This window comes from Epinephelus lanceolatus, chromosome 22 (assembly GCF_041903045.1).
Source record: "Epinephelus lanceolatus isolate andai-2023 chromosome 22, ASM4190304v1, whole genome shotgun sequence".
Lineage (NCBI taxonomy): Eukaryota > Metazoa > Chordata > Actinopteri > Perciformes > Serranidae > Epinephelus > Epinephelus lanceolatus.
The window spans coordinates 29,159,434-29,174,869 of record NC_135755.1 but is presented as its reverse complement, the minus strand read 5'-3'; the positions used below and the strand labels follow the sequence as shown (position 1 = coordinate 29,174,869).

The window sequence follows — 15,436 nt, the reverse complement described above, 5'->3', positions numbered from 1 at the left end:
TTTGACTGTGCCTGATGTTCTGCTGCTCCACCTGTGCCCACAATACATTCCATAACCAAAAAGAATATATATTCCAACGGCGTACCAAATACACCGTTCATCTCCAAAAACAGAAAACTTAAAACATAGCGGCAGACATTTAGATCCTGGCGGGCTGCCACAAATAAATGAATGTGTGGGAAACCCTGAAGATTGAGACCTACCCAGCCCACCTTGGACACAAACTTTTGGAATCACTCCCCTTTGGCAGGAGGCGGCAGTCCATCAGGACCAAAACCTCATGCCATAAAAAATGTTTTGAATAAAATACACTTAGCCTCGTATGCATTGCCTTGGATCTGTTTCAGCCATGCCACAAAACCTTGGTTAAATAGCCAATTTTCACTGAGTCTGCACTTCCCCAAATTATCAAGGGTATAGTAACAGCTCACTAGACAGTGAATCCTCTGCTCTAAGCCTCCCAGCCACAAACAAAATATGAGTGTTGTTGGTTCCACTATCTTCTTTTGCATGATGTTCATGTGAAAATTTTACAACCAATTAAGGCCTTTTTTAGATAAATGAAGTCAATGACATTAAGACTTTATAAGGATCTGCAGGAACGCTGCATACAGTTTCTTCTTCTGCAGCTGGCCTCATCAACCAGACCCAGGAGCCCCAACTGACACTGATTCTTACCCTGATCCACATCTGACATTATTAATAAGAAATGCACATTTTTACTACTATCTCCCCAAATGCCCTTATTCTTTACTTCATACTCCAAACTGTGAACTTCACAAAACTCTACAGCACATTTTTTTTACGCATTTCATTGATTTTTTTTTTTCATATTTTCTATCGTAAATCTATTGATTTTATATTATGTCTCTTGACTTGCTCTGCACCAAATCACCAAGGCAAACCACAAAGAAATGTCAGGTAATTGTTTCACAATGCCACATTTAAGTGGACATTTAGGGAATGTATTGTCATATTGTGAAAGGAGGGTGGCCCGTAACAAGTCTACATTTAGTTTCCTACGTTATCATTGTTTTAAAGTCACTTTTTTTTAATTGATTAAATGTTGATGCTTTGACAAAACCAAAGAAATGAAAGGATAAAAATACGGCAGGTTGACACATATTCTTTATCATGATTTGCTGTAGACAGCTTTTACCAATAGTTTTTACCAGGACCTGGTGCTAGACTTAAGAAATGGTAAAGAGTGCTTTCTACCTCTGTCTGTCTCTATCATCCTCTCTCTTCTCTCTGCGCAGCCTAGTTGAATGATGGATAATTTAATGGCGGATGTAAAGCCACGATTTTAGAGAAAGTTCTCCTCTCATCTGCACGCAAAATCTCTTATGAAAGTACAGCAAATATTTTTAGAGTACATGTACCGTATAAAACTGTGTGTGTGTGTGTGTGTGTGTGTGTGTGCCAGGGGCTGGGGAGGTTGCGCTCTGGCTTGTCTCCAGCTTTACAGATTGATGGCACATTAAAGTGAAGGACGCGTCACGCACCTGTGCTTGTGTACCACAGGGGAACAACACACAGGTAGACAGGGTGCTGCAATCAGCAAGGTGCCCCACACACACACGTATGCAGACACGTACACACGCTTGGGAATTCACAGTGTATCTGACTTGTATATTTTTTCAAAGGGAGTAAACGCATACCAAATCCTTACACAAAGAACACATGTATGTGCCGTAGGTCCAGAGTCAACATCTACACATGTGTCTTTGAAAGCACACACCATGCCTGGAGGGGACTGATCACAGCTCTGGGTGCACTGTGTCCCCTTTTATCATCTGTGTGTGTGTGTGTGTGTGTGTATGTGTGTACAGTCAGTGTGCATGCCTGTCTCTGTGATTTGCCACATTTCTCTCCAAAACAATATAGCCATGTTCGTATTTGTATACACAGATTGTTCACATGTACATCACATGAATGCCTGCAATGTTATATTTGTCTATGCAGCAACATAATGAATTATCTCTATAGGGTCGAAACACTCGCCTCCATCATCTTTCTATAGACGCACACAAGTTACATTATTCAGTGTTATTCATGTACTGACGTGGTAACAGCACTTTAAGTACAGTAAATGCAACATACATGTTTAAAAGCTCCATGTGCATGTGTGAGGGAGAGGAGGATAAGTGGAGGAAAGGCAAGAAGTGGAGGGTTGGTAGAGAGGTGATGACAAAGACAAGAGATAGACTGATGAAGAAAACCGCAAAGAGTGGGGAGAGTCAAGGTGGACATTAGACAAATCCCAGGAAAACAGTGATATATTCACAGGAAAAAGTGTTTTTAAAATTGCGGAAAACATGACAATTTCATGTCATGATTATCCAGGCATAAATGATTCAAGATATTCATTGAAATATGCTTAAAACTCCTAAAACTGCATTAAAACATACTGGAATCAGTTAACCTGACGTTTTGTTTGGACACAAATATTTTAATTGCATCACAGCAAAGGTGGGACTGAGTCATTTTTTTGTAAGTCACCAGTAAGACTCAAGAATTTGCAGACTGACACGTCTCAAGTGAAGTCCCAAGTCCTAAACTTAGAGTTTAAGGTCCCAAACGAGTCATAATGCACTCATCACAAAATGTAACCCTATTCAAACAACAGAGTAATAATACATTAAATTTACAAAAATCATGTATGTTTTTTAAAGAAAGAAGTTTGTTAAACAATTACTAAGCTGTTAAGCTATTGGCTAAGCATTACCTTGCTAATATTAGCCTTGACTACCTGTTCTTTGTGCAACTTCAAATGTCGAACAAAGTTCAAAGCTGTTGCGTCTCCATCTGTAATTTTTGGCCCACACTTTTAGGATACTGCAATTTGTTTTTTTCTTTAAACACAAATGAAATTATCTTTCATATCTTTTTTCCCAACTGGCGCTCAGTAACCTAACATTAGTTCATGGTTCTCTCTCGCAACTTGGATGCTATTGGATTAATACAAACAAAGTGGACTTGGTTTTTATAGAAAATACTTACATTTCACAGAGAAACATTGCAAGTAGTAGTCCCTATGGAAACCTATGAGGCAAGTGAGAAAATGTGTCTTTGTAATTTGGGTGAAAAAGCCTTTTGAGGTATTAATTATTAGTCTGACAGTTGTAGATTTGTAATTTTTGAAATACAATTGGCTCGAAAACAGAAACTGATTAGTGAGTCATGCTCAGTTCTTCTACAGTATAAATAAAATACATTAAATTTATTTCGGTGATCCCCCAAACAAGTGAGGCAGGTTTAGACTCATTAAAACTAACAAACCATCCACTATTACAGCAGACAGAAGCTGATGATCCTCAGTTACTTCACAGCCTGCTGGGTAAAGAATTTGCATTCTCCTGGAGACTCCTAATTTCAGACAGATAACTGTTACACTTTATCTCCTCTTTCACCTCTAAACTAGAAGTGAAGTAATATTCATTTAATGGCAATTCAGAGTTCAGGCTCGCCCATGCTGCTGTGTGCTGATCTGTCGGTCCACAGCACCTGTCAGTAAATCCTACACCACCCTTGGGTGCCACAGTCTCTGCAATCAAAGTAAATTAACACGTAATCAGATACAGACGCAAGCAGGAAAGCATGCACACACGGGCTTTTCCCGCAAGGCCGGTTTATTGCTCACCGTCTTCGACAGCAGGTTTGAGGTGTTTGAGGTGATGTGTGTGTGGGGTGTGAAAGGTAAACACACACACACACACACACACACACAGAAAGAAAGAAAAGGAGACAGGGAAGGAGAGAGAGGAGGAGAGAGGTGGATGAAAATGACATGATTTAATGAGCTTTCTTTTAGACAGTGTCATTTCGGTCAGGGACGCTGTGGTTGAGCTGAGTGAGAGATCAGACTCTCCACGCATGACGAGGACATGTGAGTGTGAGTGAGTGAGTGTGTGTGTGTGTGTGTGTGTGTGTGTGTGTGTGTGTGTGTGTGTGTGCGTGCGTGCGCGCTCAGTGCTATTGTGGATCTCTCTGTGCTGTTGCGTGCCTCTATGTCTTGTTCGGGATCTAGCCAGAAGGCTTTCATGCTGTGCTTTCCCACAGTTGTGTGTCTGTTTATGTGTGTGTGTGTGTGTGTGTGTGTGTGTGTCCTCAAACCGCCACCTCCATGTGACACACGTCAGCTCTGCGCACAAACCATGCGGCAAACTGATTGCATACAAAAATGCTAATGCTGGCTTTACTGTCCTCGGCATGTTAATATTGCGATGTAACTATAGGCATTGATTAAAGGGACAGTGCGCTGTTTTTGTGTTGGGTTTTGACATTGAGGAAAGCAAGGTTGGGTCTGTGGTGGAAGCTGGGGGGGGGGGGGGGGGGGGGGGGGTGGCACAAGATGCTGACTCGACGCTTGCCGGTCATTTGTTACTTGGGCTCTGAAGACGGTGAATCCCAGCGGAGTGGAAATTGTCTAATGCAAAATAAGATGTCGAGTGCTGCTGTGGATAAATGCGATCATATTTGCATGGGTGCTGACGTGCCTCACTGCAGGTGTGTGCATCTCGGGTGAAGGTCATTTGAAGAGCAAGTGTCCAGATCTTAAACCCTTCGGCATCATTGCTCTGCTCTCATTACTTTGGTGTTCTCAGTGCCGTGTCATGAATGTTCCATATGGAGTCCAAGCAGCTCACCTCATTCCTACCAGGGCACTGCAGCCACACACTGATTCTGTGGAACACACACAAGCAAACTTTGAGCCCACACACACATACACACACTCAGGCATATGCACCGGAAATATTCTATTTTGTCTGATAATGATGATTGATGCCCATACAAAAAAAAAAACAAAAAAACGCTCCGCATCAAAACAAATGGCGTCCGGCTCCATAAATCAATTGGTTGGGAGGGGCGGCACTGAAAGCCCACATTGATCATCACACAGGCCAAATGTTAGCATCTCCAAATCATTTATTCCGGGCACCATTTCATACACAACATCTGCCACACTGGCAGAGACAGAGGGCGGAACCTGTTACAAAACAACAGAGGCCATCGGCTGCTGGTAATGCACGCTTTAAAGCACGCGGCGATGTGTCCGTTTGGTGATAGATGGAGGACGGCTGGAGGTAATGAGCAAAAAAGCCTGCACAATTCAAAATGTAAAAGTAGTTCATGGGAGTACGAGATGATTTCCATTGGGATATCAGCCAATATTGTCTCCAAAAAACTCCTCAACAGGAGTTATGACCAAACCTCTGCCTGCTGTTTGTTATCTGTGGCTGCTTGGCAATGGCGGGGCAGTGCAGGGTCAGAGTGGGGGCAGAGCAGAGGTGTAACATGATAAAATGTGAGACATCTTTATGCGTATTCTGGAGGACCTCCACAGTGAGAATATTGTAAAAACCCTTTCGTGAGCATCCTTTCGGAAACAACGATGTAATGAAGCAATCTGAAATGCCCACTGGCTTGTAGCAAGTTAATTTACTGTGTTTTACTGTACAGCTGTTCATTTCTGCATCTTCACTGCACTGTTTCAAAAGAGGGAGCATCTTGTAACTCTCTCAACTGTAGACTGATTCTGCCTAATGTTCACTTCTCCTATCCACAGGCTTTTAATACAGACACTTTGATTTTATTATTCCGTAGCTAGCAACTGATATGTGAGTGGTGCCGTACATGCTCATGGGTAGTTTGTAAGTGTATAAATAAAGGAGAGTGTCAGTGTTTCATGGCTATAAAAGCTATATTGATGAGGCATTCAGAGCCTTAGTTCTGTCAAAAATAAACTGATTGGCAAATAGACAGTTCTTTGCTTTAACTTATCATTATGAAGTGAATACTGATTGCACAGAGTAATGGCTATAGAATAATGCCACCATCTGCGTTTAGATTAGTTTCCTATAACCCTTGCTTTCACCATGCAACTCTGTTGCCCCCTGTTACGAACTCATAGGAAAATGAAGGCTGGATTTATGGCACAAAGGAAGTGCGTCTGCCATCGTGCAACCAAAACAAGAAGAGAAGAGCTTTCATTTTCCTCAATAGTTATCAGTAGCTATCCCCAGTTACCAAAGCGGATTCGTGTTCTTTGCACTTAATATCATGGATGTATAAAGAGAACTGGAAACAGCGATAGAAGTGTAGCCCTGCTCATTCATATGAAAGTTGCTCAGTGGCAAAGAAAGGTGAAAAAAGCTAATTTCCATGGTATGAAATGACCTATTATCTTCCACATAGTAGGGTCCATACAGCAGCCACACTGGAGACTTTCCCCAGCCACCCGGCTAACTTCCTTTTTAGCGCTGTGCTAACTTGAATGAGGATTAAATGATCATGCGGCTGATTTTTTAAATGTTATCAGAACGAATGGATCAAATAATGATAATAACAATAATAACTTTAATTTATATAGCGCCTTTCAAGAGACCCAAGGTCACTTTACAATACAAAGAATGATAAGGAACGAGTCATTTGGTGGGGGTTGTGATGCTCAAAAAATGTATACAGACGTCTCTTTCACAATGTAAGTCAATGGAGAAAAAAGTATTTTTAGGCCCATGTCATCACCTGACAGACCCAGTCGTTGTAATTCAACTTTTGGCCACTATGTAAAATTGGCTTCAAAGCTTGGCACTGTTCTTGGGGGGTTGGGTTACTATCCCCAGTGATGGCAGTGGCAGACAGTGGAACAAGCAAAGTAACTATAACTAGACACTGTGATATTTGCTGGGCTCCGAGGAAAACAGAAAGCGATTTAGTTGTAACTGTGACAGCAGCCACTTGGAAACGCTAGCGGAGGGGAAAGTTAAAGAGTTTTCTGTTTCAACTTTAATGAATTTTTTTCACTCAATTGCTTTTCTTTCACCTATCTATATTTAGGATGAATATGATTTTCAATTTTTCCTGAGGGTTCTCATCATGCTTTGAGTGGTGTTAATAGGAGCTGTGAAGACAATGTGTGCCATTTCAGCCCCATTTTTGGCCTAAAATTTAAAAAAAGAGCATACATTTTGGCAGAAATCTGCACAGTAAAGAGTCATGCTGTCTAATGCTGTGCAGACACTAAATGTTTTTATTAATCTTATACTATACTAAATGTAAACGAAGAACCCAAGTCACTTTTGTCCATTAAACTGCTGCATTCTTAAAAATGACTTGAAGATGTATAAAGTATGGTTTGTCTGTTCCTTTTCATTTCTATCCAGGCAGAGTCTCAGGACAGTAGCCACATCATGTAAAATAATATCAAAGCAAACAAGCTCCCTGGAGTTTAAAATAGATCTTTGTACAGCAGCCATGTGGAAAAACTGACCTGCTCAAACTGCAAGATGTGCCGACCAAAATTTTGGACATGCAAGAAATCCATGCGATCGTTTGACCACCACATCAGTGGTCATTCAGGCAATTAATCAGGCGTCACCGTCCCCTTCAAACTTAGCATTAATTGACAATCAATATGTTAGAAACTCAGCCTGATTCCAAAATTACTTGGGTTACAATCAGGTTTCATCAGTTCAGTTTCCAAATGGCTGTAGCTGCAGCGGTTAGTAGTGTTAGTGTATTAATAATACAGCAATTTGTGGACTATTAAGGAAAATATAATAAGCAATTTCATCATAATTGTTGGATAAAGCTGCATCACGTATAGACCAAAAGGGATAGAGAACAATAGTAAACAAACAAACAAACAAACCTGAATGATTAGAGTCTCATACATTAGACGTGTATCACCTCCGCTCCTGATCCATTAACAATAGAACCAAGGTTACATAACATGGCAGCACAATACCTACAGTATCTCTGCCATTGTAGCATCCAGTGACTAACTGACTGGCCCAAAGACAACATGATTAGACACAGTGGGGAAATACGGCGAGTGAAGAGAGACAGGCCCGTGCTGAGGGAGGGACAGTTATAAGAAAGCCAGATGTCCTTGAGAAGATAAGTGAGTGGTGTGGAGGGGGGACGGCGGGTGATGGAGGCTGTGGGAGAAGAAAGCCAGTCGGCGGATGGATTGAGAAGATGGAGGAGAGAGGGAGAAAGCTGATAAAGAGAGAGACGCAGAGAGAAATATAGTCCTCCGCAGTGTAGCCTGTCCGAAGTGTCCGGTCCACAAGGCAGTAAATCGCCCCCAGTTCAATGTGTGCTCTCCAAACGCTGCCGTACATTATTGATAAATCAGTGTGTGTTAATGAGAGGAGCTGATGTGGCCTGATGAATCACGGCCCAACAATGAGCCTCACACACACACACACACAAACGCAGAGTCTGGCTGAGGTGTGTGTGCCCGCTGCTGTCATTCGTCGTTTGTCTCTGACACAAACACGCACGTATTTTCTCCCTCTCTCCCGCGCACACACACACACACACACACACACACACACTCGCACAAACCAATTTGCAGTGGCTGGATGAACACTTGGCCCCCGTGCTGCAGTAACAACTCCGAGTGTTATTCTATCCTGTTAACAGAAGAGAGGAGGGCTTCCACAGCAGCTCCAGCAGGCAGTCAGAGGACAACACAAGCTATTTTGGTTTCGCTTTGATATCCAATAGGCGGCTTAACATCCTCATTAGATCATATCAGCCCCGAACACACACGCTCATCGCACACGAACACACACGCGCACACAAAGCCGGGTCGAAATTATCTCCCTCCCACACTCACTCACTCAATTATCATGAAATCCTATCATTTGTTTGTGTTGATTTATTAGTTTGTCTGACTGTGTGTAGGTGTGTTTTTATGTTTGTATTGACGCAAGTGTGTGTAATTATAGATATATGCACTTGTGTATATCTGCACTTGAAAGTGTGTGTGTCTGCAAGCTTGCTTTTGAGTGTGTGTTTGCACAGGGGCAAGCTGACCTTGTTATAAGCTGAGTGGGCTGTAGTGCCGGGGCATCATTAGTATGGGTTAGGTGAGGGTTAGAGGGTGTGTGTGTGTGTGTGTGTGTGTGTGTGTGTGTGTGTAGAGGTGAGGGGGTGACAGAGTGGGGAGAGATGGGGGATGACAGTGGAAGAGAGGAGGTAAGGGGTTGGGGAAGAAGGGGTGGGGGGTATGTGGGTCAGTCCAGGACACAAACACACGCCACTCCTCCCCTTCCGTCATTTATAAGCAGGTAGCAAATGTTTGAGGAGACACACACACACACACACACACACACACACACTCACGGTCCACACATTGGATCTTAAATACAACTGCTCCTCTTCCACAATGGCCTCAAATGGCCTTAGACAGTACAAAGGGAACATGAACTGTCCGGTCACACTGCAGTGACGCACAAAAAGACAGTGTTAGATGCAGGATAACATCCACACACACACACACACACACGCACACACCAAAAAACACTCTATATTAGCCATTAGTTTATCTATGGAAAGTGTCAACATACTGAACTTCAAATAGGGACAAAAGTGAGGAGAAATATGTGGTAAAGTCTGGAATAAATAGAACCAAACAAAACAGACAAAAAAACAAAGTGAAACTTTAGACCTCATCTTACAGTAATACTTCATTAAAGTGGAGCAAATTTAAATGTATATTATAAACAATCTCGGAACCAATCAGCTACCATCTGACAAAGATAATGCCGCTGAGGGTGCGGGCCAATATTTCGGGCTGATCCGCCTCCTTTGCTCTACACATGGACTGTTTATCTGCCACTCAAGCATGACTGGTCAATACTGCTCTGACTGCAAATGGACTACAAATGGAAACCAGAACACTCCCGCATACCAATGCATAATATATTCATAGAGATTATATTATAAATAATTAAGTATAAATTAATGAAATATTGAGTAAACTTATAATATATATATAAATAAATTATGTACTATCCTGACACCTTCGATATTTTTGTCCTTTATTTATATGGCTTTCTGGAGGAGTGGAGGTGTGAATGAGAGTGCTTTCTCCAAAAGAAAGGAAGCAAAGTCAAGGTGTATTAAAATTACATGTCTTTTTTCAGTATGACAACTTTTCCACCTAAGTGTTGAAACTTGAAATATTTTTCTTTATTTTCTAAAAGTGCACAGCTGGATGGAAAAAATACCCAGTCTTTAGGAATTTCTAAATCAGGCTTGCAAAAGAAAGCCAGAACATGCAAATATTTACTGGTGAAATTCAAGAGTATTTAGTCGAAACAAGTAGAAGCTGCCACTGCAATTTTAAACATAAGAGTTGAGTAACTCCAAACAAGGACAGAGGCATTGGTACATGATGTTAGCAGCATTAGGTGCTGGCAGTAGTCGTGTTTCCATTCAATTGTCATGCAACTTTTAAGCAAACTTTTGAAAAATCCCAAAGAGAAATGCCAATTAGGAGCATTTGTATCAACTGGTTTGGAGCAAATAAACTAGGCTAGTTCCTTTACAAGCTGGCGGTATAGGCTACGCCCTATGTGTGACCTAACAGAGTAGAAGAAGTAGAGATTTCAAACTGGAAACAAAACAAGTCGCCTTGGCTATCTAATCCACCTACGAGAGAAGAAAACGGACAGAGGTCTTCAGGAATTTGTTTCAACTGGTCAAGTTTTAATAGTTCTTTCATGTCAGCTACTACTGGCCATGTTTTATGCATTCTGGAAACGAAGACAAATTAATGCAATGACTCTGATGCACAGGAAGACGCCGACAGAGGAAACAGCTAATCAATCATGTGAGTTAATGTTTGCCATGGCGGAACTTACTTGGCAAAGGCATTTCCATCGTCCATTTAGCGCAGCAACTCTTTTTGACAAAGGCCAAAAACCATCTCAAGCAAACGTTTTTGCACAATTGAGGAAGTTTTATTGACTTTTGCCCTTTAAATACAGCTTTTCTATCGAGATACTTAAGTCTTGAAAAAAAGTTCCCACACTGCTCTTGCCCAGCATCACATTTTATTGGTTATACTAACATTTCTATAACTCTGGACCTTTGTAAAGCAAATTAAACACAATTTTTTACAGCACTGATCTTAAGTAGATAGTGCTCCGCCCATGTCATGTGCCCCGGTATGGGATTCCTAATCACCTGTGGGTGTGTTTCTCAATAACTGACAGGAACATGTGTACCATCTGTCACGTTATGTTCCACATTTTAAAAAAAGAAAAAAAGAAATGTGGAATATCTCCCTTTAAACTATTGCAATACTTCAAAAAAAACGTTACGAAGACATGGCTAATGTTGCCACGTGACATCACTGAGTAAGTGAGCAATCCACTGGCACACATTGAATTTATTACCTTTACCTGCTCTTGATTATGACTTTAAAGTAAAACCAAAAGTTCAGGAGTAAGTCTACCCTGATATGTGGAAGCCAGTCTAACCTATGGTAGATATTGTAAGTGAACATACACAATGTAAAAAACAATAAAGCCACAGAAGAGGTTATATTACGACTGGTACATGTCTGATGTTACACCACTGACCCACAAAGTTGCCTAATCACCGCTGGTTTTCTGGTGCCACTTTTCACAACGCTGTAACCTGCAACCTGAGGGTGATCATATTGCTTTGGTGCTTTGCAGTTTGAGTGTTCCTCTGCCTGCCTGGCAACTGTAGCAAACAGATACCGTCTTAGGCACAACCGCACATGCTGTCGTAGCTGTCCTTTGACATTCAAGCCAGATGCCAACATTATAATGACTGTTAATGGCTGCATCTTTAATACTGTCACGCTGTCCCTGTGTAGTATCACAATGTAAATGTGATGTTCATCCAGTAGTATAAATTATAAACCTATACACGTACCAGTGCTGTAATTTGTCAAACTGTTATCAGCTGTCTGGAGTGAAATCTGGGTGGAAGTTTTATTTATAAGCCTAAGGTAGTTCCTGGAATTTTATCGTCCCTGTTTGTTTTATTTTCAAGTGTGTGCATATGAGAAATGAAAATTTTGTGCTTGACAAAAGTCAACAGAAGCCAAAGGAAGGTAACCAGAGTCAACGGAAGCCAACGTGACAATGGAAGCCATCAGAAAACAATGAGAACCAACCAAAATACAAGACAATGCGAGAGACTATAAGCCACAGGATGCAAAATAAGCCAACAGCAGCCAAATGATGCCAGTAGAAACAATGGAAGCCAGTTGGAGGCAAAGTGAATGCAAGCTGTAAGCAGGCTGCTCTGAAGTGCTGCCAGGAGGAGGAAGACGAGAAGGAGGAGGAAGAGAAAGAGGAGGAGGAGGTGGAGGCTACAGCTCAGGAATATTCTGGTCGTTTATTGCTGGCCAGGGGTCAACTCTGGCCTCGGGCTGAAGCTCGGAGAAGGAGGGAGAGATTCACATATGATGAGAATACACCAGCACACACACACACTTATTGCCAGGGGTCAGTAGTGTCCTCCCCATGCTGGCCACACACACACATGTAGAGAATGATGAAGACGCACACTGCCACACGTGGTACTTAACACAGACCCCTGTAAATCAACCTGAAATGGTGATGCTGGTAATGCCTCTCTAACCACAGCCTCCATACCTCGTCCCCGCCATTACCATAATAAATCCATCAGAGTGTGAGAAGCGCTGAAGCCGCTGGGATGGAAATGGTTTCAAACAATTGGCATGGCGCACGCGTCGCCCGTTCCCAAAGAGCTGGCACCACCACGACCTGTCCAACATACTTTACTACCGTAATTACAATATAGAGAGCAGCCGCCTCTATGGCAGATGCTGCTTCCCACGTTAGAGGTTCCCCACGTAATTACCATGATGAACTTGGCACGCCGAGGTAATAAATATCACAGAACACACACGCGCGCCAACACACACAATTGCACAGGGCAGAAAAGGACACTCATATACTGTGCATGGAGGTAGACGTGGGGAAATGAACACACACACAAATGCATAGTGGTGAGGTGAGGACAAGCCCATTCAGGAAACACAGATACACAACATACTGTTGTACAAAGTGATCCAAGACCTGTGTAAAATAAAGTATAGTGAGCAAAAGTAATGAGAAAGTACAGAGGAATCAGGCTTCTTACACATTTACCATTTCAAAATCCCTATTTTTTTAGACTTAAATTTCAGACCATATTTCACATCTGAGAACAAAAAGCCAGCACTCAGAGGCTTGCATTCACCCATTATGGTTTAGTCCACATTCCTTTGCAGAAAGTTGGACAATGTTTGACTGTCAAACATGCCTAAACTAACAAGTGCTACCTATACTGAAATTATTTCCCCTTAAAATATAAAATAAACAAGATTGTATCATTGTTCCCAACATATTTTTTTAGTTAATATAAATAAAAAAAAGTTGAAAAAAATTAAATAATTTCATTTTCATGGCATTTGTGCAACCTTGTTTATTCATTGTTTCTGTGGAATCCACAATGAACACAGCTATATATAGCGAGCCTAATAGCCACATTTTCTTTTGAACTAATTTGATCACAGATGTCCACCGTCCTTGGGACAGAGCTGTGCGTTCAGGCACACGGCATACTTATTGGCTTTGAAATTTTGTCTGTGCTGACTGCCTTCTCCACTTGCCCTGAAAAACACTCTGCTTGTCTGATCAATTTATTTCTAGAAATTCTACATTCTATATTTTAGAAAACGGAATATGAGCAATTGTCTGGAAAGACAAACATTTCCGCATACATACATACACACACTGCATGAGAACCCTGAAGGAAAACCGATACCGTTATCAGTGTTTTCTTTAGTGTATCATCACCTGAAAACAATAATCAGTCAGTTTCGTTACTTTAGAATGAGCCGTTTATATCTGCACTGGGAGCGGGTCCTCGTCTACAGTGATGGTAATGTTGCACGGCCATGTTTCTACAGTAGCTCAGAGGGGACAAACGGAACAGTGGCTCTAGAAAGAGCCATTTAAGTTTTTCATGTCGGCAACTGTAGTTTGTTGCCCCTCCAATAAGAAGCTTCAGAAAATCACAGATTTTTTAACATGAAACTGCTTTATTCAGTATTTTAATGTTTGTTTTGGAGAGGAAGAGATGGCTGCAGATAATCTGGCTCACAGTAAAAACCTCTTAACACCTGGATCTTAAGTTAGAAAAAAAACGGTGAGCACACATTAGCAGGTGCTAGGCTAACGGCCTGTCTTCAACATGCCAAACGGCATCGGAGAAACACTGATTTGTAACGTGAAACAGCTTTGTTCAATGTTTTTACCAGTTTAAGTGACTAGATCCATTCGTATTCCTCTGTGGATAATTACGCTCACCTCCCGTGTGTCTGGTTTGGAAATAAGGTGTGCACGAAACTGCTTCATTCAGTGTTTTTACCACTTTAAATCACTTAGCCCGTTTGTATTGAGAGATAGGGACCTCTGTGGATAATTCGGCTCCCAGTAAAAACCTCCAAAACAATGAAGGAATTCTAATTGGTTTCAACTGGTTGCAGTCTGCATTCCTCACTACTAGATGCCGCTAAATGTTCCTACATCTTACAAACTGCTCCTTTACAAAAAATAACTTTCAAAAATTAAAAGCAGAAACCAAAATATTGCTCACTAAAAAATACATAACAGGACTCTTTAAAATATAATTGTCCCACAAAAGAGCCAATTAATTATTGCTCAAAATTAAATCATTTACTCAATAGAGCTTTTGATAAGAGACAAAAATCAAACCTTGACATCAAAGTGGTCTGACCCACAAAAGTACATTTTGTTCACGGACAAATAGCCAGCTCCCTTGGTGTGCGAGCGTGTGTCTTTACTGTTCAGTCCTGACTCTCTGTATCTAAATTTCCGAATCTATTTCCAAAAAGACCCAAAAGAAACCTCGGAAAACCCATATTGTCAAAAGGTATCCACATTTTGTCATCATTAACATCCAGTATCAACACTACAGACCCATCACTCATCAATTTTTTTAGGCTTGTAATGTCAAAAACAATCACCATATGTAGCAAATGACGCACTCACTGCACAAATCAAGTGTCACTGTCTCATTTAGCTCCAATGAATAATTTTGCAATTACATTTAACATGCTAACACACAAGACAAATTAGGCCGCACTGTGTGTAACTTGCCTTGAGGGAAGCGCGGAGAGAGTAATGGCCCCCAGAATTGCAAATGAGGTGCCTCTTGACATTTTTATATCACAGTAAATCACTGTATGTATGAGCCAAGTCCGTTGTGTGTTTGCAGATTAGCAGCGTGTGTGTGTGGATGTGTTGACATGCTCCTCAACAAAGTCATCACAACAGTCACAACGCAGGCTAGGTTCTGCCTCTGGTCAGTGGTACAAATCTGTGTGTATTAAGCTGGATTTGACTCTGTCCATTTCCTGTTTAACTATAAATACAGGACATGTTGTGTACAGCTACCAGCAAGATGTGCTGGGATGTTTCCCAGATTCAGATTAAGTCCTGCACTAGAAATTACAGGCTGGGGATGTTCTTTATTGAGGCTTTACAGTTGAGGATTAATCTGTAGTCTGGCAAGTCAACCATCAAAATCCAGTTATCCAGTACAGGCAGAAAACGGAGCAAAGAAG

The 15,436-nt window shown here is 41.5% G+C and overlaps 1 protein-coding gene across 3 annotated transcripts in view; it reads right to left on the bottom strand.

Annotated features, from left to right (window-relative positions):
- fgf11a (fibroblast growth factor 11a) overlaps window positions 1-15,436 on the bottom strand; it is a 146,214-nt gene that overhangs the window by 113,925 nt on the left and 16,853 nt on the right. The gene's annotated exons all lie outside the window — the stretch shown is intronic.